The 23,111-nt window shown below is 41.7% G+C and overlaps 1 long non-coding RNA gene across 1 annotated transcript in view; it reads right to left on the bottom strand.

The window, feature by feature from the left end:
• The window catches only part of LOC137224439 (uncharacterized), a 227,200-nt gene that overhangs the window by 134,196 nt on the left and 69,893 nt on the right, over nt 1-23,111 (bottom strand). The window contains exon 2 of the long non-coding RNA XR_010943341.1: nt 11,317-11,383. This is a non-coding gene — a long non-coding RNA (uncharacterized lncRNA). The remainder of the gene's footprint in view (nt 1-11,316; nt 11,384-23,111) is intronic.

The following is a 23,111-nucleotide window of genomic DNA, read 5'->3' as shown; positions in this document are numbered from 1 at the left end:
CTGTTACTTCCCTAGGCAAGAATATCTTGATTTTGAAGTGTCTTTAGGAATCTGTGTTCTTGCTACTTAATTACTCAGATTCTCCCTAACTCCCAGTGTGAAAAATAAAGGTGATTTTTGAATCCATGTTTGCAGTATTTTCTAGCAACAGAATAAACTCCCAAAGCAAGAGGAAAAAAATTTATCTTCTCAAAAAAAAAGGGAAGACATCCTTCCAACACACACGCACATACACATACTTGCTCCTTGCGAGAGATATTGTCATATCCTGAGTGTTTACATTCCATTTCTCATGTTGAAATAGCCACTGAAAATAAATTGTTTCAAACAACGCTTAGTGTTGCAAAACCAAGTTTTCTAGAACTCACTTTTTAAAAATTCATCTAAATGGAAATTAATTCTATTTTTAAAAGAAGTTAAAATCATTTTTACCCCAGCTTCCTTGTTTGGATTTTTTTGAGAGTTCTTAGTTTCGGAACTGGACACCTTTATAGATTTTTCCCTATATCTCTTATTTTACATATAACTAAATTCCCTCATATAGATAATGCCAATCAGTAATCAAGAGATTAGTAGATTGGGCTCGGAATGCCACCCCCCTTCCCTGTTCTCATCTTCATGGACTGTTTGCTAGTTTGTTTAGCTACTGGGTACTCTCTCCATTAGAATGTACTGGCAGACGAAAACAAATTTGCTACATCTGACAAGGCAGTAGCGTGCATTTATTTGATCTGCTAATCCCAAAGGTAATATTTGAGGGTAGTGGGTTTTTAATCAAATCTTCAGTATGCCAAGTAGCCAGCCCAGTGCCTGCAATTCTTTCTGAGTCATAGAGGGCAGCCTTGGTTTGCAGCTACTGTCGTAATTTCATGGAACCATAGAATTTTAGACCTGGAAGGGACCTTAGATTATTTGTGACTTGACCTCCTAGCCACTCTAAAACCATTGCTTGAAAAACATTGTTCTCTGTAACTTTTCTGTTGTTAAACTCTTATGCTCTTTAAAAGAAATAATACACCTGTTCTAGATACTTTTATGGGACTGCTTCTTAAAGGGTTGTTTGGTGGAGTCCTTTTACGCTCATGAAGTTTGGGTGAATTTTTGAGCCTTTTGAAAAACACCGGTAAAAAAATTATTTTCAAGTGAGGACACTTGGAAGAAAGAAAGAAGGACAGGAAACCAACCTTTGTTGCAAGACCAATGGGTGCCAGGTGACCCACTTACATCATCTCTTTTGGTACTTGTCTTCAAAGATAGCTATTGTCTCCATTTTACAGATGAAAAAACTGAGATCCAATAAGTTTAAAAGTAACTTGCTCAATGTCTCAGAGTTACTGAGTGACAAAGCTAGGATTTAAACTCATGTCTATCAGGCTCCATTTAGGGCCAATGTTCTGTTTATTGTACCCAACTGTTTCCCTTGAGTTTTATTCAAATATATAAATAGAAAAGCACTCATGAGCCTCCACATGGCTACATGGTCATAGTAGACACTTACCCTCAGGTGAATCTTCAAAGTAGTTAGCTCAAAAATCTCTAGGAAAGGGGCTCATTTTCTTCTGTTTGGCTGTGTGATAATTATAAGTGAATGTGCTTTGTACAACGGTTCCTTTATATCAGATAGCAACATTTACTCCTTTCGAAGCTGTCTGATGACCTTGCTGTTGAAGACTCTACCTGCAAATTCTAGGAGTACAAGGAACAAGGTTGACTGAGGGCAGGATGCTGAGTTAGCAAAGAGATTCCCTGCTGGTAGGCAGGTTGATGGCTGGAGGGCTTTCGGGCCATCCAAAACCCAGAAACAGGTTTTTCCTTAAGGTTCAAGATGACTCTGAAATCAGCTCTGCCAATGCAGTCTGGACATTCCTCAGCTCCAATTTACATAGAGGGCAAAAAGAAAGAGTGACACTCTCCCCTCCAGCCCCTGAAAAGCCCTCAAACTGACACAACCAAAACTCAAGGTTAGGTGCAGAAGCCTGCTTGGGAAATGTAAAGAGAAATCAGCCCAGATGTTGAAAATAACATAGCTGGTCTCCAAGGTAATATTGAAAATCAAAAGTGAGTAGTAGGGGCTTCCCTGGTGGTGCAGTGATTGAGGGTCCGCCTGCCGATGCAGGGGACGCGGGTTCGTGCCCCGCGTCGGGGGGATCCCACGTGCCGCGGAGTGGCTGGGCCCGTGGACCCGTGGGCCATGGCTGCTGAGCCTGCGCGTCCGGAGCCTGTGCTCTGCAGCGCGAGAGGCCACAACAGTGAGGGGCCCGCGTACCGCAAAAAAAGAAAAAAAAAAAAAGTTAGTAGTAAAGTTAATGTCAATGAATATGGATTCTGCCCCAGTATTCTTTGTCAGATAGGCACTTCATCTCAATATTTCTTTAAGCTTCCTGCTCTGAGACAAAATCACACCTCATGGCTCTTAACAGCATGATTCTTAACAGCAAGGGCTCTGCAATACTCACAACTGATTGTGCTCAATCAATGAAAAATGATTGTAGCTACCAAGAAAGGGGCCTCTTGTTTAATCATCTTTTTATTCATAGGCACCTCCCTTCTCTGCCCTATTCAATAGCTCGGCTCTCCTCAAGCTGCCTCTTCCTGGGCTAAGTGCCTGACTATGTGACCATGCCAAATCCTCATCTATTTCTTTCTTGCTATCTTGGGTCCCCCTTTCTTTGCCCACACGCCAGTTTAGTTCTGCTCGTCTCCTAGGAAGATGAATCTCTGGCGTTCTCACCCTGTAAGAGGGTTCAGTAAACACACGATTTCTGCTTCTGGGATTCAGCACTCACTGTCTCTGCAAGAGTTATCCTCTTTTACTTAGATGGGTAACTTAGTTTCCTTAGGATTACTTACTTTACTTTACTTTTATCCTTTTAATTGCTTTTTCAATACATCCAGCCCAAGTCAGATCATGTTATTAAAGAACCTGGGATATGGAGCAGATAAGCAGCAATTTATTTTTCTCACCCCTTGTAAATGTGTCTTTTTTTTTTTAACATCTTTATTGGAGTATAATTGCTTTATAATGGTGTGTTACTTTCTGCTGTATAACAAAGTGAATCAGCTATACATATACAGACATCCCCATATTTCCTCCCTCTTGCGTCTGCCTCCCACTCTCCCTATCCCATCCCTCTAGGTGGACACAAAGCACCGAGCTGATCTCCTTGTGCTATACAGCTGCTTCTGACTAGCTATTTTATATTTGGTAGTGTATATATGTCCATGTTACTCTCTCACTTCATCCCAGCTTACCCTTCCCCCTCCCCGTGTCCTCAAGTCCATTCTCTATGTGTCTGCATCTTTATTCCTGTCCTGCCCCTAGGTTCTTCAGAACCTTTTTTTTTTAAGATTCCATATATATGTGTTAGCATACAGTATTTCTTTTTCTCTTTCTGACTTATTTCACTCTGTATGACCGTCTCTAGGTCCATCCATCTCACTGCAAATAACTCAGTTTCGTTTCTTTTTATGGCTGAGTAATATTCCATTGTATATATGAGCCACATCTTCTTTATCCATTCATCTGTCAATGGACACTTAGGTTGCTTCCATGTCCTGGCTATTGTAAATATCGCCGCAATGAACATTGTGGTACATGACTCTTTTTGAATTATGGTTTTCTCAGGGTATATGCCCAGGAGTGGGATTGCTGGGTCATATGGTAGTTCTATTTTTCGTTTTTTAAGGAACCTCCATACTGTTCTCCATAGTGGCTGTATCCATTTACATTCCCACCAACAGTGCAAGAGGGCTCCCTTTTCTCCACACCCTCTCCAGCATTTATTGTTTGTAGATTTTTTGATGATGGCCATTCTTGTAAATGTGTCTTGTTGATGGTTTTTGCTCAGTGACCCAAATAATAAGTGTTCCTGTTATGTGGTGGTTGAAACAAGCAGAGAAGGTTCTTGTCTAGGTAAACCATGGAGCCCACACAGAAGCAGTCACACAGAAGCAGTTCATCAGGCAGAGTCAGCTTATGTTTTCATCTGACTACAGATGATAAAGTAAAGAAATTCAAGTAAAACTATAAAGGATGCCAAGACAAGAAAAACCACTAATTAGGGAAAGGGAGAGAATTTCTTTCTAAACGTGCTCATTAAACTATTTTGACTTTGAAATGGAAACAGAATACTAAAATATGGAAATATTCACATTTGTGGTTTTATTAGGGCATATTTAGATTTTTCAAACACTAGGCTCTTTTTTGAAAGTTCTTGACTCAGCAAAATATGGATGCATTGGACCAACCACTTTTTCTTCCTCTGTTTTAAACCCATTTGTATTCCAAGAGAAATTTAATCTGTACATTTATGATTCATTTGTGCTTAACTTGTCAAAATGTTAAGAGCTGTTTAAAATAAAAGAAGCCTTTGGATTCTGATGCTTATATAGTTTTTATCCTTAGAATCAGAAAGCCACGCCTTTGCAGAGAATCAACAATCTGACACCCTATGGGCAAAGGCATCAGATATGAGAAATTGCAGGGCTCAAGCAGATAACAGATATAATGCTGTTACTTTGAATTTTAATATACAGACATACATATATAACACAAGTAAGCCTTAAGCTTAACTTTCTTTAAGCAAATCATATAATTTAAATGGTGATTTATTTTAAATTAAGTTTCTAATTATTCCTTTCCTTGCAGGGCTACTATGCAATGTTGTTTATGTTGTGTACTGCACAATTCTGGGAGGCTCCATTCTCAAAAACAGCACAAACCTTCACAGTGAATCTGTTTCCTTGTATTCTTAAATTTTGTTTTTCTTTTCTCAACTCAAAATTCAGGCAAGAGCATCACCTAGAAATATCACCAAGCTGCAATATCTTTATTGACTAGACCAAAACTTCTATCTTGACTTGCCAAATTTGCAAGGACTTACAAGTGTTTCATGCATATTAACCTAACATAGTTAGTGTCTGGTGAATTCATAATCAGGCTTTGGGTTTAACTCCATATTCAGTTAATTACGTCTAGATATATGTCTTTGGAAAAGGTCCTTTACTTCTTGGAATCTCTGTGTCTTCAGACGAGAAATTGGGATGACTCTGTCTACCTCAGAGAATGCCAGCTGTGTGGAACTAACAAATATACCATGATAGGGCACCTTGAAAGCTCAGTGTGAATGGTCCACAGAGTAAGTCAACATGGGTGGGGTCTCCTGTGCTTGGAGCCATCAGCCAGAAGGGGAGAGTAGGCTGGAAGCTTTGGGAGATGGCCAATTGGTATAACCACAATGGACTGGTAAGTGGTGGAATAGACACTGGGGGAGGTCAGAAGAAAGAGATCAAGAGCAGTGTGTGAAATGGGAGCTGTGAATGCTTAGGAAGTAAGGGCTCTCCTTTCACATGAGGCCTAGTTCAGCCTGTTGGGCGATGTATGACTCCTAAGAGGGCTGAATCCAGTAAGAGCTAAGAATATGATGCATTTAATGTACTCAGCACAGGGCCTGAATTTAATAAGAGATATTAGCCCTATAGCCCTTTCTAGGGCATAGATTCACTTTACATGGCAAAGAAAGTGCTACAAAGGACCTAACTCATAAATTCCCACTTGCCAAACAGTGGGCAGTGGTTGGGTTTTTTGCTCTTTGCTCCATTGCTTCATTTTGGAATCTGCCTTTTCCTCACTTCATGTGACTCTAGAGAGGTTCACAATCATAGGGTCCTGCACTGACAACTATAGAGGGAGACACATGATCCAAGCTGATCAGAGTCTAACAGTAGATACAACCCAAACAGTGGCAATCAGAGTACTTTTTTGGAATTAATAGGATGCTGAGATAAAAAGGACCTCTCTGCCTCTGACATTGCAAGATGAAAGGAGCACCCAAACCAGACATTGTTGGGGGCCAAAACAAAGGAAAACAGAGTCAATAGATTTTTATAAAAGAGTCAGATATCACCTGGATCCCACTGTGCCTGAAGCCCCAGACTTTGCAATTACATAGACAATTAGTTCTTTTCTTTGGCTGAAATTAATTTGAATTGAATTTCTATCCATTACAACCAATAGACCTGATGGCTTGGTGGGGATTAACCCTGAGCATTAAACTTTGCCATAGAATATATAGGAAAGCATACCGTTTCCTCCTTTTCACTATAGATATTAATCTAAACTGTTTTCTAATTAAAATAATTAAAATCGAATTGGACTTCTGTTCTTGAATGAATGGATAGTTACTGGGATTTATTCCGATGTCCCCAGTATAATAATCCTTCCGTCCTCTGGGAAGATGAGGACACTGGTGAAGACAACCACAGGCTGATGACAGCGTAGGCACTGACTGTGCCTAGAGTCTCTCAAGACAATCAAGGGAACATGTAGAGTTGAGAGTCAATCCTGTGACAGGGCAGCAGGTCCTACCAAAGTCAATGAGAAAAGTAAGGGTCTAAATGACATGTCTTAACAAAGGAGGAAGCTGAGGCCTATATCTAGATCCTGGGCATGGAGTCAGAAAATTAGGAAATCAACAGTCAGGGAGGTGGGGGGACCAGTAGATTCTGTAGGCAGAGCAGGAAAAGCCTGCGATAAAGCCGCACCATTGCTGGATCTATATGCTCTCCAGGGTATTGTATAGATTAGGGACAGTTGAGTTAAAAGGTCAGGGCAAGAGTAGATGTCTATGGGCTATACTATATTGTTAACTAGGGTACAATCACAGTCTAAACACAGAAACAGAACAAATGGTTATAGGGAGTAAACATTCATCCATTTACTAATTTATTTATTAACATATCATTTCTATTCTAATCAATCATATATTGAGCATTTGGCATGTACATAGTGTGGTACTAGTGAAAAAGATGGAGAAAAACATAAGAAATGGTCTTTGCCTTCTCAAAGCCACAGTCTAATTAGGGCTATCTTGACATGTGCACAGATAACTAGCATATAAAGCGGTATGTGATGGTTAAATGTCATCCCAAAGGTTTGACCACAGCAAAGGCTGTGAAATTCCTAGGGAGGTAGACATTATTCTCAGGTGATAAGAAGAGGCTTCTTAGAAGTGGGAGGATAAAGCTGGACAGGTAGTCACTATAATGAAGGGAGCCACATGGGTCTGGAAAGCAGATTGTGCTCTGCTAATCTGGGCAAGGTCTTAGTTACTCTGAATCTCATTTCCCCTGCTTCATAATGGAAAACAATATTTCAAATACCCAGGGTTACAGTCAAGATAAGATAAGTAGTTCTGGACTCCTACAGCCTCACAGGGTCCCCACGCCCCAGAGTGACTCAAAAGGAGCAAAATGACCAGGAGCAACAAAAAAAGACCTTGTGAATGGAAATAAGGGACAACCCAGCAGCTGGTTGGGTATGTGGGTCACTTCGCTTTTCAGTCTGGTAGGACTTATATGGTGCTGAGGACCGAACACCAAACCCCTCTCCAACATCCAAGAGCCCCATGCTGGAAATATATCAGCAATTGTTCCTCAAGAGCTTAGATATCACTCCAAGGAAAACAGGGTCAGAAGCTCTGAATTAACTGAGACTAAGTTCTTGGCACTAGACAGGGGCCCCAAATAGGAATTAAGCTATTTTAGAATATGTGAAAAGTTATATTGCTTGGACAACAGGGTTCAGGAATTATAATTCACACCAACTAATTCTGTAAAGCACACACAGACCACCAACATATACTTGTTCTCTTTTCCCGTTCCCCAGCATTTCAAGGAATGATATAATTCTGAATAGAATCAATAAAAGCAGAGCTATCAGGTACAGACAGCATTTTACAGATCTGCCTTTATGGCTATAAAAATAATTCAGAGCACACGTTTCTCCTGATGGTAGGAAAGTCATTTTACTGCCACATAGAAAGGACATCACATTAAAGAAATCATTTCTGTATACTTCCATGTATGGCTTCTCATATCAGAGAAGTTGACAAAATTGTGACTCATCGGTGACCCATTTTTGGAAAGTGTGAAAATGGGATCAAGCGTCCACTTATCCATGAGCAGAGCATGTGTACTCCAGGGAAGAGAAAATGTCTTCCTCCAGTGACATTTAAGAAAACGGCAGGGACAGCTATCATTCAGTGTGGGTTGGCTGCAAAGGAGCTCCAAGGCAGCGTCATTGTTTCCGAGATCAGGGAAAGGGGCGGTTCCCCGGGAGTGAAGGAAACAGGTTAGAGCTGACAGCAGCCACACCGCCCTTCCCCATCATGCCCTTCCAGTTCCCCAGCCTTTGCTCTCCCCATCGCCGCCTCACCCCCAAGGACAGTGATCATCGGCTCCTTTTCCTTCCTTTGAATTTCTTCTTCAACCCCTCGCTCAAGTTGACAGGTACACAAATCTAAAATGCCTCCCCCAAATAGAAAAACTAGGAAAAGCTTTCCAGACTGATAGATGGTGGGAACACTGAAAGCCTTACTCCTGATTTCCCAGAAGTTTTTTAACCCTAGATGCTGATAGTTTGTATTAGACTATAGGCAATGTGGAGTTTGCATTAGTTTCTTGAGCTTGATTTAATGCAGGCAGATAAGAAACGCCATTGTAATTCTGAAAATGTCTTAACTCCTTATTTATCTAGCATCATCACAAACGAAATGTATATCTATTAGTTTTATGGACAAGTGATCATTACCCTTGAAGCGTGAACACTTCTTTTTCATCTGAAATGTATTCTATAATTCCTTCACTTAATAAATACACCCTGTTAAGAATTATTACCATGCTCCTTGTTCAGCCAGGCCCACTGAGCTGGACTTCAGTGGCTGAATTTTGCTGAACTGATTTTGTGCTGTCGAGGAGGGCTAGGATGCAGGTCCTCAAACAATGTCTTCAGACCCTTGTGCAACTCTAATCTGTGAGGCATCTTTCTGTCACATCCCATGCAATAGCATCTCACAGAGTCACCGCTGGACAAAGCGAATATCAGGGTTTCTCTCTGATAGTAACAAACTATGAACAATTCCAGAGGAAGAGTAGGAGAGCAAAGTCTGGAGCAAAAACAGCCTAACCAGGTAAGGAATCGAGGAAGCTATTGGGAAGAGGTGAGAGCAACCGGCCTGGTGAAGTTTGGAACTCGGCTGAATGCAGTCTGCTAGATTAACCAGTTTTTATTGGCCCTTCCACATGCAAGCTCACTTTTGCGCTAAAGGCTTCTTAAAGAGAGTCATGATTTTTGACACTAGCATTGACACCACCTTTATCCTCATCACAAGCTGTTGATTCGAGATGTTTGGTTTTCTATAGTCTCCCTCAATCCTCACTGCTTCCAACCTGATGTCAACTGTGATGGAGAAGGAATGAAGGGTGCCAGAAAAGCCACACACTACACACACCCACCAACAGCACAGATATCCCAGCTTGTTCCCTGTTGCCCTGATTCACCTGTCCTTCTGATTCAGTATGTCAGATGCTGGCTGGGGTGTTCTGTCCTCTCACATACTGAGGTGTATGGCCTTTGAGAGAATTATTTCCCCTCACCTCACCAAGGAATATTTCACTTGTTTATCAAGTCACAGCTGTGATCCAGGCAGTGTTTCTAGAAGTTCAAAACAAAACAAAACAAAATAAAAAAATCTATTCTCCACCCTACAACCAGAGTGTTTTCTCAGCATGCAAATCTGATCATGTAACTCCCTTTCAGCAGCTTCTCACCGTCCTTAGAATAAAGTTCAAAATGCTTAACAGGCCTTGCAGGGTCCCAGGGAAACTGCTCACTCTTCTATTCAGCTTCCTCACCCATCGCTCTCCCCTCACTCCCCATGCCCACCAGCCATGGGGTACCCAGTGCAGGCCTCAAACCAGCCCTGCCCCCTCCTGGCCCAGGGCCTTGTCACCCACAGTCCTCCCCACCTGTTAATGAAGCTCCTTCCTTGACACACAAACAAAACCAAACATTCATCCTTCAGGTCTCAGCTTAAATGGTCACCCGCCAAAAGACTAAATCCCCTTGCAGTAGCTACCCAGCCCTCCCCCAACCCTGAGATCCATCAGTCTTGCAACTACTCATCCATCAACTGTCAACCCTTCCTCTCTAAGCTCCATGAGGATAGCGATGGGGCAGATGCAGGCCCCTGAGCTTGTACCCTTGGGGGAGGGGACTGGCTCTTTAAGAAAAACAATACAAAAGTACCTTACTGTGCACATTTTACAAAAAACTTATAATCAATTGTGTGAACACTTTCCTCAGGCCTCTCCCGGGACCTCAAAAGGGGCTGAGCTGGTGGGGACACAAAGCTTAATCTTCTTTAGCTTCATGCTGACTCTGCCTCTGGGCAGGGACTACATTTGTTTTGTTCATTGCTGTGCTTCTGGCACCTGACACAATTTTATTTGGGTGACTATTATCTATTAATGTTCTAATTACTAAATGAGGAAAAGTAGGAATTAGAAAATCTATATTTTTTGAATATGAATATATTGAATATAAAGTATAGTATACACATTTACTGGTAGAACTATGTAATCCCAACAGGAATGAAAGAAGCACGTTAGCTCTCTGAGGGTTGAGCAGATCTTGTATGAAAAGAAGATAAATGATCCTTTCTCCTCCATGAGGGAAGGTTCGTGGACAGGCTGTCAGAGAACTGGGCTGTGACCACACCAGTTTCAGGCTGATTCCAATCTTCAGCCCTGACTCTGTGGGAAGAAATCTGAATCCTAATTATGAGGTCCTTAATCCGGGATGCTTGATGAACCCACAGTGCTTGTAAATCGGGAATATTCCTTTCTATGTTCATGTTTCTGGGAGAGGAATCTTGCTTTCATCAAATTCTCAAAGTGATATGAGACCTCCCAAAACATGAACAATGACTTCAGATTAGTCCAGGAAGTCTGCATGGAATCAGGGGAATCAATTTCAGTTCAGACAGATGAGGGTTCATATCCCTGCCCTACTTCTTATTAGAAGAGGATCTTCACAATCCACTCGACCTCTGTGTCTATGCAAATGTATAATGGCCCTACTAATGTTACTCACAAGGTGACTGCAATAGTATATATATATATATATCTACATACATGTGTGTATATGTACATAGACACATAATATATATTGTCTGGCCAAGTTCCTGTTTCATAGTGTGCAGTCAATCATATGTGTTCGCTTCCTTTTTAAATAAATAGTTTTTCAATCCTTAGTATAATCTCTGTACCGGAGGTTAAATTATTTAAGAATAATATATACATTAAACCATGTATTCATTTAAAAAGTTTATTCAGCATCTACTCTGTGCCAAGCACTGTGCTTGGCACTGGGCAGGGGGTAGGATAGGAACCAAAGATCAATAAAATAATTAGAAGGCATAAAGGCAAATCAAAAAGACTGAAAAAAGTCAAGAAGTAGTTTTGAAAATTTCCTACCTCATGATGATTTTGTATTCTCTCTTGGAGATGAGCCCCTTTGGCTGTCTACATTATTCCAAAATATCTGGGTAAAAATGGAAAAATATAGTCAGTCATGTGGCTTTTTATGCAAAGGATAGCAATCATCCAGATGTTTCCAAATATTCATGTGTTCACTGTAATCTAGACAACCGTTTCGGAGGATTGAAATTTTCATTCTCAATGAGATGGCACTGCTTTGGGTATACACAGCTTTGCCAGTTTCATGTTACAAACCAACAAATATCCTGTCTCTGACAAAGGCCAAGTGCAACTTTGTGCTTGCAAAGCAAAACAAACCCCTCCCCCCAAAAAAGTAATGAGAAATTATGGAAATAAGTGGGTCTTAAAGCCAACATATAATTATTCAGGATTAGTCTCTTAGTCCCTCTTTCTTTCTCTCTCTGTCACACACATAGACACATGTTAGCCCTGCTCCATCTCACTCTCCCCACCGCCAGCCTCCCTCCAGCCAGCCCCACCGTCATTCCCAGATAAGTGAGGCTTCCTCAAGCACACAAGTGCTGACCAGTGTCCCCTATACACACCTAGGGCTGCCAGATAAAATACAGGATGCCTAGGTAAATCTGAATTTCAGATAAACAATAAATAAATTTTTAGTATGAGTATGCCCAGATAGTGCATGGGACATACTGGTTCTAAAAGTACTCTTCGTTTATCTGAAATTTGATTTAACTCGACGTCCTGTATCTTTATTTGTTAAATCTGGCAACCCCACCCCATCCCTTCCTGGAGTTGTAGACTGGTACCAAGTTACTGCCACTCTCATTCCTTTGGACCTTCGTGCCATTTCCACCCTGGCATGTCCCAGTTCCCAGGATGGTGCTTTTTCTCTGGACCCCATTTCAAATCCCTGTGCTACCAAGCCCTACCTTTGGAACACCACCCTTGTAATTACCCACCACTGTGCTTGGCAGGGCTGTCGCAACTCCCAACTCTTCTTTCTCAGGTAGTCAGAAATCTTTGTCACTGGCCCCTTCTCCACTGGTGACCTCTGCTATCACTGGATCCCTTCTCCACCTGGGTCCCCTCCTACTTGGTGGGACTGTGACAGAACTCTGACCCCTGAGCAGCCTTCCCTGTGGCTGCCCTGACCCACTGCAAATAAATTTCCAGACTCCCTGATAGATACCCAATAGGACAGTACACCTAATTCACATTAGCCATGTTAAGGATTAGTTGCATTCACAAGCTAAAATCAACAAAAGAAGAGGGTCAAACAATGCAGTCAAGAAAAGACTGCTTGGGCTTTCCTGGTGGCGCAGTGGTTGAGAGTCCGCCTGCCGATGCAGGGGACACAGGTTCGTACCCTGGTCCGGGAAGATCCCACGTGCCGCGGAGTGGCTGGGCCCGTGAGCTGTGGCCGCTGAGCCTGCGCGTCCGGAGCCTGTGCTCCGCAGCGGGAGAGGCCACAACAGTGAGAGGCCCGCGTACCGCAAAAAAAATAAAAATAAAAAAAATAAAAGAAGAGACTGCTTATTTCCTAAGAAGAAATGTAACCAAATGGGAAAATATTTAATAAACCAATAAATGAGTTAATAGTTGCACAAAATATAATTTATCTCAGAGCCTGCAGTTCAATCACATAAGCACTCATAATATCAAAGCTTTTTTTATTTCCTCTAAATTTATCAAGGTCTCATTTAATTGCTATAAACACCTAAAGACATGAGCAAATTAACACATAAAATTGCAGGATTTTAGGTGATACATATTCATGAATGCATGTTGTTGTGATCAGACAAATAATGACCTGAGACATTGATGAATTTGGTAGAAGCAAAAGAAAAACATAGCACACTGTTAGAATTCTCTGCAGATCACAGAATGGAATATTTGATAAGCCCTACTCTAAGAGATCATTCATAATAATTATTGTATATCTCTAATTCTTCCAGGACAGAGATCAGCAAATGTTTAATCAGTAAGCTTCATAAAAATACTGTCCCCTAAGCACTTGAAAGCCAGATCAGTGCTAAAGAATGCTGGCTTCTTGGAAGGCTAATCCAGGCCCTGTTTCTCAGAATCAGTTTTACATTCTTACTGGCATTCTTGCTTCTATATCTACTGCCACTCAGAAAGGACTGACAGTTTTCCAAGCATTTGTGGGAATCTCAAGTTACAGCTGTTCCAGAGTCTTCAAAATAAATGCCTTTTATTTGGATGGAAATATATAGCATGTGTTGCTCACCCAGAGTTGCTGCAGTGTAGTTATTTTTGAATCCCCAGCCTGCTAACCCCTCTTGTCAGAACCCATCCATACATAGCTCCTGTTCATTAAACTCTTTGCTCTCACCCAAGCAGGCAGTGCCCCTGTGAGCTGGAAACTGCACTTAGTTTGAACATAGCTGGACTGGTCCTGACAAAAAAAATGAGCAAATGCTTAAGGCAGACAATCAGGTTGAGAAGCAAAGGCACAGACTGACAGATGCTGCAAATGAGTCTCAAGAAAGGGCGAAATCACACAGCTCACATATAGGAACACTAATTAATTTCAGCTGATCTCAGAGTAAACCTCAGAATCCTTCTCAACACAATATTCTAGTCAGCCATTTCCAATCAACCTGGAGCAAAAAAGCACTTCAAAGTTATTTGCCTCCCCTGTTCAAATTGAGGTCAACTTGAAAGTTGGGCTCTGGAATAAAACTACAAAAACACTGCCACCACAATAATACTTTTAAAGGATTTACTATGTTTCAGAAACTATGGCATATATGTATTTGTGTGTATATCTATATGTATATGTATACATATATGTTAATTCACTTATTCCTTACAAAGCCCTATGATGGCTGTCCCTTTTTGTACTGTCCCAGTTTGTAATAATTTGCTCAAGGTCACATACAGGAGGTTAAAGGTCAGTATTCGAATACAGGACTATCTCCCTTCACATCCTGTACTCTTAGCCATTGTGCTGACAGCTGGACAACCATTAAGTGGGGAGAACTTGACAGCTGCTTATGTCGTGTGACTTCAAGGGATAATGGGAAAATCCTCTCCTCACATTTTCAAGCTCCCCCTCCCAATACAGATCTGTTTGCTTTATTCAGAGGGAACAACTGGTAGAGGGGTGAGAGCATGAAATGCAGAGTCCCAGCTCAACCGCTACATAGTGGTCTGACTTTGGGTAAGTAGCTTAGCCCTCCTGGGGGTGATTATAATGATAATACCCCACAAAGTTGTATGGGCATTAAATGAAACACTTAGAGAATCACATTTTGAAAATGGAGTTGAGTGTGCAAGGGTTAGTCAGTATTATTAAGACCCAGAATTAGATAAAGTACATGAGTTCCCCCAAAAGTATTTGTATTTAGACAATGGTATTTACCCTGAGATTCTGAGTGGAGTCTGGAGGGGGGGGTGTTAGTGGCATTTTGGGAGATGGAACATTAGGGGTCATGAGGAAGGGGCATAAGGCTGCCTGACATGGCTGGAGGTGGAGAGAGGAAGCTGGGGCTCCTGCTTTCCACTTGTAACCTTGGGCAGTGATGCGGCTAGAACCAGCATCCCCAGATGCTCAATACATAGACTAGATTTGCCCACCACCTTTGTCAGAAAATTCCCAGCTATCAGACACTTTTCAATTAGCTGTTGTAAAATACAGATGGGATCATTAGAGATTAGTTACTATCCATGGAAGTGAGGACACAAGCACAGGATCCCTCAGGAAGCACCTAGCAGCCTGAGAGGGAATCAGCACTAAGAACAAGTATACATACTCCAATCCCCAGGGCTTGGTCAGTGTAGAGCAACAAAGGGAAATTGGAGGTTCTTCCATGTTCATCTCACCCCTTGCCCAATAACCTCAAAGGCACCCTATAGAGTCTTATCTCCATTTTTAGAAAAAGTCCAATCCTCTTGGAAGTCAGTCAAGACTTCTGTAGGGGGCACTAACTGCTGTAGTCTGGCGACATTTCATCTCTTCTCTGTAGGCACTTCGCACTTTGTGTGGGGAGCTTTGGTTATGTGGACAGCCACTGGTTACGTGGCCAGTACAAGAGATGACCGTGCAACCACCTTGAAAGCCACTCACACTTGTCTGGATCACTCACGGAGCCTTATTTCGTAGCTGCTCCGTAAGATGAGTCTAACTGAACTGGATAGGATGGAATGGCACTGAGTTGAACTGAATTTGAACCAGTTGAACTGGCTGCCTTTTCTAACCCTGAACCAAGTAAGGTGAGAAGATCTCTGTTTCCTTTCAGCCAGTGTCTCAGACCAGCCCTATCGATGCACGCTTTCAGTGAATGGAACACTCACCTGCCGAGTTGCGGGAGTCGTCTTTGATAACACTTCCTCTCTTTCACCTTTACCTCCCATCTAATCCATCACCAAACCCTGCCCATTCTTATCTCACACTCACTTTTAGGAAACCTTCACTTCTCTCCATCTTTGCCACCACAATCCTTCCCCAAATCACTGCCATCTCTTACCCTGAGTCCTCATGCAGCCTACAGAATGGTCTCCCCATGTCTATTCTTGCCCCACTCCCCAATCTAAATCCTGCACTAAAGCTAAAATGATTTCATACACACACACACAAAACAGCAAAACACCAATATGATCGATTTCTCCCCCAGTAAAACCAAAGGGCTTCCCTCACCATTAGGATGACTATAAACGTCCTCTGAGCACAGCCTGGATCCTCCCTCCTGGACTCATGCCACTCTGGCCATGCAATTCCTCAAATGCTCCCTCATGTTTCTTAGCCTTTGCTCACATCATCCCCTCAGCCTGAAACACCTTTGCTCTGGACTCCCATCCCTGCCCCACACTTTCCTACATCTGATGATATACAAAAACATGTCCTTCTTTCATGCTATAGCAGGTATTACAGCTATCCACTCTCCTAGAGTACTTTTCTCTTTCTTCATAATGCCTATCAGACTTTATAAGTATATAGAGGTGATTATTTTTACTAATGTCATTTCCCCACTAAGCAACAATCACCGTAGAAGCTGGGACTATGTCTTTTTGGCATACTATTTCTCCCCAGGGTCTAGCACTGGGCTTGACAGATGACAGGAAACAAGAGCCATTGTTGTTGCATGTTGTGTGGAGGGATACCACTAGCTCTGCAAACTGCCAATGGCGACTCGGAGAGTAGGAGAACGATGAAGCTGATATAACCCACGAACTTCTCACTCCACCCCTCCTCCCATTTGGAGCTTACTCATTTCTGCTTCGGAAATTTTGGGATTACAATTTACAAGGGCACTCAAAGGTGGGCAACAATACTGCAGGTCATACAAATACTCAGTATGACTGTTGACAAGTTTTTATTACTGTGTGGAGTATTTTAGAATAGTTCATTCCTTATAGTGCATTGTTTAGAACCGTTCCTTTCATACAATCATTACATGCTGACCTTAAGTGCATGTCAGGGGCCAGTCTACCCACTGCATAAGCTGGATCTCATAGCAGGCCAAAAAGGAGCTACCTAGCTCTGTTTAAATGCGTCTTGTGATGGAGGAAGAGCTTGTGACCTCCATTCCATTGTGAAGCAGCTGCACTTCTTAGAAAGTTCTGCCTTATGTTGTGCTGATACGTGCCTCACTGTATCTCTTCTCCCCGATCTTGAACCAAATAACCCTAAACGTGCATCCACATGGCAACATTTCAGTCACCTAAAGACCCCTGACAAGCCACATCTGAAGTCTTCTCTTCCATATTTTATGCTTTTGCCAGCCTTGATTTTTTATTTATGGACCACATCTTGCTATTTTACTGCATGCATTCTTGTAAGCTGCCTTATATCCTGTGTGGAATAAGGCCATATATAAATAAACCCTGTGTCTTTCCTCTAGGCAACAACTCAAGTTCCCCATCTGACTGTCTCCTTACCAACCTTGCGTTATTACCTCAGATTTACCCTCTGATCAGTCTGACACTAGAATAGGTAAAAGTATAGGGCTATCCCCAAACTCTGTCTTCGCCTTAGACAGATACTGTCAAGACCGTGGGATGGTCTCTGGGTACAGTGTCTTGGGACTAATAGGCAGAGTTTGGATGAGAGCAGGTCCATCACTGCTGTTTCACAGTTTCATTTTGCAAAACAGTTCTTAGTGACGCTCAGGCTTTGGAAACCCCTCAAACCACCCTCCCTTGGTACTTGAGGTGATAACCTGGCCTCCTTCATGAGCTAGAAGATTCGGGTCACGGGACTAGAACTCCCCCAGCGCCCCTCCACACTAATTCAGAGTCCACTCCCTCTCTTTCCTTCTTCACTGCTGTGTGTACCTTCCTTTGAAAGCTGTTCTCTCTATTCTGTCTAATCTATTCCTTTCCACAAAATGAGATCTGCTCCAACAAGTGTCCCTGTTATCGTGATATTTCCATCTTTCCCTTACAGATAGCTCCTTCTCTTCTGCACAAAATGCTCAAGTCATCCCTAGTCTAAAAATTACTATTAATGAAATATTTAATACCTATTTTAGCCAAAAGCTGACATCCTAGCTATTTCTGTTCAAACATGAGTAAACCTTCAGGAAAAAACCCTGCTGTTATACGAGGGGGGATCCAGGTTTTGCAGGGCCTGCAGGTTATACAATTTGGGGGCAGGAGGGCTCTTTAAAATAAAGAATTCAAACTTATAAATAAAAAGTTAAGTACGCAAGTGAATATTTATTTAGAATGAGAAAAAATGCAACAAATTATAATTTTTTTTAAAAATACTACAATTAAAAAATAATGTAATATTTTAATTTATTAACTGTCTGGCCTCTACAACATTTCCTCCCTCGTTTTTTACCTGCATTCTCTTTGATTGCTTCTTTATTTGGCAAGGATTCAATGTTTTTCAGCATCGTTAATTTTTTTAAAATGTGTTCATTTTTATAGTTTAGAAAAGTTTTAGCTTCCCACACCATTATTGGTAATATGAAAATCTGTAGAATTTTTTTCCTCAAATTTATAAAAATCTCATCAAATTTCCTTCGTTTGTGAGCTAAAAAATTTAGAACATTTAAAATTGTGTGTGTGTGTGTGTGTGTGTGTGCTATGACTAATCTTAAATCTTCTTTGAACTGACAACACCCATTAACCAGTTTGCCTTTGATGTCTCATCACAGTGGTATATTATGAATTTTAGGTTATCTTATCTGATAGGAAAGAATTTGCATTTTGACTGGGCCTTGACAAGAACCAGATCCTCTTCTTGCAATTTTACATATCTCATAATTAAAAGGACGTTTCACACACTAGCTTTTGGCTCTGTACATTTCAAACCTTTTCTCCTCCACATTTTTCCTAATGCCAGGTGTCAAAAGACACATTCACACTTGGTGTCATTGCTGGATGAGTCAGCCCCAGTGGCGGAGGGAGAACTCCCAAGACTATTAGTAGTAGCTTAACTATATATTAACTCTATGTGAACCACACAGTGTATCCCCCTTAAACCCTAACTCTAGTTCCCTAAGCAGATACTCAAATGCCATTCACAACCACAGGGGAACTGTGAGTAAAGGAGGGCCTGAATAGAAAGATACAGTAGTCTTAACTGACTGCACTTAAATATTGCTATGGACTGAATGTTTGTCTTCCTCCAAAATTCGTATGTTGAAAGCCTAATGCCCAATATGATGGTATTTGGAGACTGGTCCTTTGGGAGTAATTAGGGCTAGATTAGGTCATGAGGGTGGGGACCTCCTGATGAAACTAATGCTTTTATATAAGAGGATCTTTCTCCCTTTCTCCTCCAACTCCCCACTCCCCCCACCTTGTGAGGACATAGGGAGAGAAGACACTGCCTGCAAACCAGGAAGAGGGCTCTACCTGACCACGTTGGCACTCTGACATCAGACTTCCCAGCCTTCAGAACTGTGATAAATACATTTCTGTTATTTAAGCCACCCAGTCTGTGGAACTTTGTTAAAGCAGCCTGAACAGACTAAGTCGAACATCTTACATGTGTTAAGTTTTACAGATTACATAACCATAGGAAGGCACTGCTAGTACATCCTAGGGCCTGGGAAAGGTCTGGGCAAGTGAGGGTCTTGAAACTGACAGCTAATCTGCTTCTTGATATGTCTGCCTTGGCATTAGAATTTCCTCCAGAAGTTTCCTCAAAGTCCTGCCCCTTTACCCGGATATGCCCTCCTTGCCACTTAACCCCTTGGAGGCTGGCTTCTACTCTGCATTCTTGTAACTCAGCAATGACCTAAAACTAATACAGTATCTTGGGTTTTTTAAATAAATTTATTTACTTATTTTTGGCTGCCTTGGGTCTTCGTTGCTGCTCACGGGCTTTCTCTAGTTGCGGTGAGCGGGGGCTACTCTTCGTTGCGGTGCGCGGGCTTCTCACTGTGGTGGCTTACTCTTGTTGCAGAGCATGGCCTCTAGGCACACGGGCTTCAGTAGTTGTGGCTCGCGGGCTCTAGAGCGCAGGCTCAGTAGTTGTGGCACACAGGCTTAGTTGCTCCACGGCATGTGGGATCTTCCCGGACCAAGGCTCGAACCCATGTCGTTTGAATTGGCAGGCGGATTCTTAACCACTGCGCCACCAGGGAAGTCCACTAATACAATACCTTTTTCCCAGCCTTTATTCTTTTCAACCCTCTGCCTTCTTTCTCTGAAGCAAGCTACTCCCTTGTCTCTTACCTAGCATCTTCCTGACTCATTCACCGTCTCTCTCTCTTCCCCACCCTCACACCTCCCCAACCCTCCCACCTTCGCCTCTCCCTCCCTAAGTGAAGGCACTTTCCTTGTTTCTGTCCCTGGCTCCTCCTTCCTTCTCTCTATGGAGCACGCTTCCTTGGAAGCCTCATTCATTCATAGACTTCCTTCATCAGCTCAGCCTCTACGCTCGCTCACTCCAGTCTCCTTTGCTCTAGAGAAGAAATTTCTCTCTAGAGCCATTTTCATTGCCTGCCAGCATCCCCTCAACACTTTAATCCAACGTCTTTTCCCCACACTGGCTCTCTTTCTTGGCTACATGTTGTCTATCAATGCTGAGAGATCACTGTTGACTCCTGTTTTTCCCTTGACCACCATACTCCTTTTTACCCTTTCCTACTTCTAGCCTTAGCACCTCTTAACTAGAGTAAAAACTTCTCAGTTGTTCCAGAGAATTCTACAACCTGGTGTTCTTCTCCTCCTTCCAACCAGATGGTTTTTCCTTCTCCTCAGAACTGCCACATGCTTTTTATTTATCTGATAGAATTTATTATATTTCATCTTGTATTTATGTGGCAATAACTCACATTTATAAACTGATTATAATGTGCTAAGCATTTTGTATTATCTTATGTAATTCTCATACCTACTCTGTTACTGGCTTTTATTAACATGCTAATTATTTCTGTTTTCAGTGGAGAACCTGAGCCTTAGAACTTGCTCAAGGTCACATAGAAAGTGGCAGAGCCAGAATTTAGATGCAGCTCTCTAACTAAAAATAACCATGAGCTTAATCACCAATAACTAATCATAATAATATAACTGCTACCATTTATTATGCACTTGCCCTGTGCTCTATAAACGTCATATTACCTATAAGGTTATACTGTTATCATTCCCCTCTCATAGAGGAGAAACCTGAGTCCCCCAAACTTTATGCCATCCCCCTAAGGCCTCCTGGCTGGTAATGGCAGGGCTACTATTGAAGACGGGCCGCTTGGCTCCAAAGCCCATGGGGTAACCATGTCACCAGACTGCCTCCCTCTGCACTCTGCTAACTTCATCTTTGTTGTCCTGGCCCTCCAACTATACAGCAGCCTCCCTGAAGGCAGAGGGCTCTTCTTATTCATTTTTTTCATTCTAAAGGTAATTTTTATTTTGAAATTATTTCAGAGTTACAAAAACGTTGCAAACACAGTACAGAAATTGTTTTTTCCTAAACCATTTTAAAGTTACCAACATGCTACCATATAACCCCTCAACAATTTGCATAAACTTCCTCCAGACATAGATGATCTTCTACATAACTACAATAAAATCATCAAAATGAGGAAATAGACATTGATACCTCATTATCATCTAATATCAGACCCTATTCAATTTTCACCAGTTGTTCCAATAATGTTCTTCATAGCAAAAGGATCCAGTGCAGACTGAAACCTTTAGTTCTCTGTGTCTCTAGTCCCCTTCAACATGGAATAGTTCCCCAGGCTTTCTGCAACATCCAAGCCCTTGACACTTTTAAAAACTGCACCCCAGTTATTTGTAGAACGTCCCTCAATTTGAGTGAGTCTGCCTGCTACATAACTCAGGTTATATATCTTTGGCAGTAATGTCTGAGAAGTGATATTTGGTTCTTCCATGCCTTCCTATAAAGTGGTCACAATTTCTTTTGTCTCTTTTCTGGTAAGGTTAACTTTGATAATTGGATTAAGATGTTATCTCCCAGGTTTCTTCAAGTTACCCTTTTTTCTTAGTACGTAAATACTTTGTAGTAGGTACTTCTTTGAGACTATATTTTGTCCTCATCAAACTTTCACCCACTTAGTTTCAATATGCATAGATGTTTCTTGGCTTAGTTACTACTATAATCGTTGCCAAATGGTGATTTTCTAATGTAAATATTCTTTCTACTTTCACTAGTCAGCATCCACTGCTCTCAATTTATTTATCCACTGATATATTAGTATGGACTCAAGGATCCTATTTTATTCAATGGGTTATAGTACTTTACTAACATCATCTATTTTGAAGTTCAAATTGTCCCACGTTCATGTTCATCCCTTCAAAGAGGCTTCTATGTCGTCATGTTCCCACCATCCTTTGAGCACTTCCTACATCCTAGGACAATAAGATATTCCAGGCTTCTCTTATACTTTCCCTGGCCCAGTCCTGGTATCAGTCATTTCTCCAAACCATCATGGTTCCTTTTAGTAGAGAATGGTACTTAGAAATTAAGATCTGGCCACTTGGTGTGCTTGCTGTGACTGGGATGTCAGTGCTCTGGGGCTCTCTCGGTGGCCAGGGCTAGGAAGCTAGAAGATGCGTGTGTGCGTGTGTGTGCGTGCATATGTGTGTGTGTGAAACAATGAGTTCACATCAATACCTCCAATTCCATTCTAATATCATATGGTTCATTCCATTTTTCTCCTTTTCTACATTTCTAACTTTCTTCTTAAATAGTATAAAACCATTATTAATTTATGTACTTACTGGGTCATTCTCCCCATAGGTACACAATCTCCTGATGCTACCACAGTTCCCCCACCCTCACACGGATGCCCCACCCTACTCAGACTCCGACTTCCCCTGCCAGCCTGCCCCACTCCAACTCCGCCACCTCGCCTTCCTCTTCAGTCCTGCTCACCCCCGCCTAACAGCTGTTAGACTGAACTGTTCAGAAGCTCACTCACGCTATGATGAATCTCTGGACTAGCACAATGCTCTTTGCTGAGTGGTTACTCTCAATTCACATTTTTTAAACAGAATAAAATAAATATTGGCCCACTTGAGGTTTTATACATAAAAATTGGTCTTTATTAAGAAAATAATAAAGTTTATACTTATCATAAAAAAATAATACCTGAGTAAGAACAAAAATTAAACAGAACGTAAGTTCTTACTAAAAAGGCTAAATTCAACGTACAGGAAGCATAAAGTATCAACCAAAAGGTGCTGGTTTTCCCTCTACATCTGGCCTGCTTCAGGGTCCACGAGTATTCCTGACCTTCGTTTTTTCTAGTCTGCTATTAAGGAAAAAAGGTTTAATTTTTTTTTCCAGAAATGTTTTTGTCACTTCATGAATTTAAACCGGTAACTCTTAGTTTCCCTTGGCTGCGGTTGTCTAACATCTATTGCCT

The sequence above is a fragment of the Pseudorca crassidens genome, chromosome 5, assembly GCF_039906515.1.
Source record: "Pseudorca crassidens isolate mPseCra1 chromosome 5, mPseCra1.hap1, whole genome shotgun sequence".
NCBI lineage: Eukaryota > Metazoa > Chordata > Mammalia > Artiodactyla > Delphinidae > Pseudorca > Pseudorca crassidens.
This window is presented reverse-complemented; position numbering and strand designations above follow the sequence as displayed.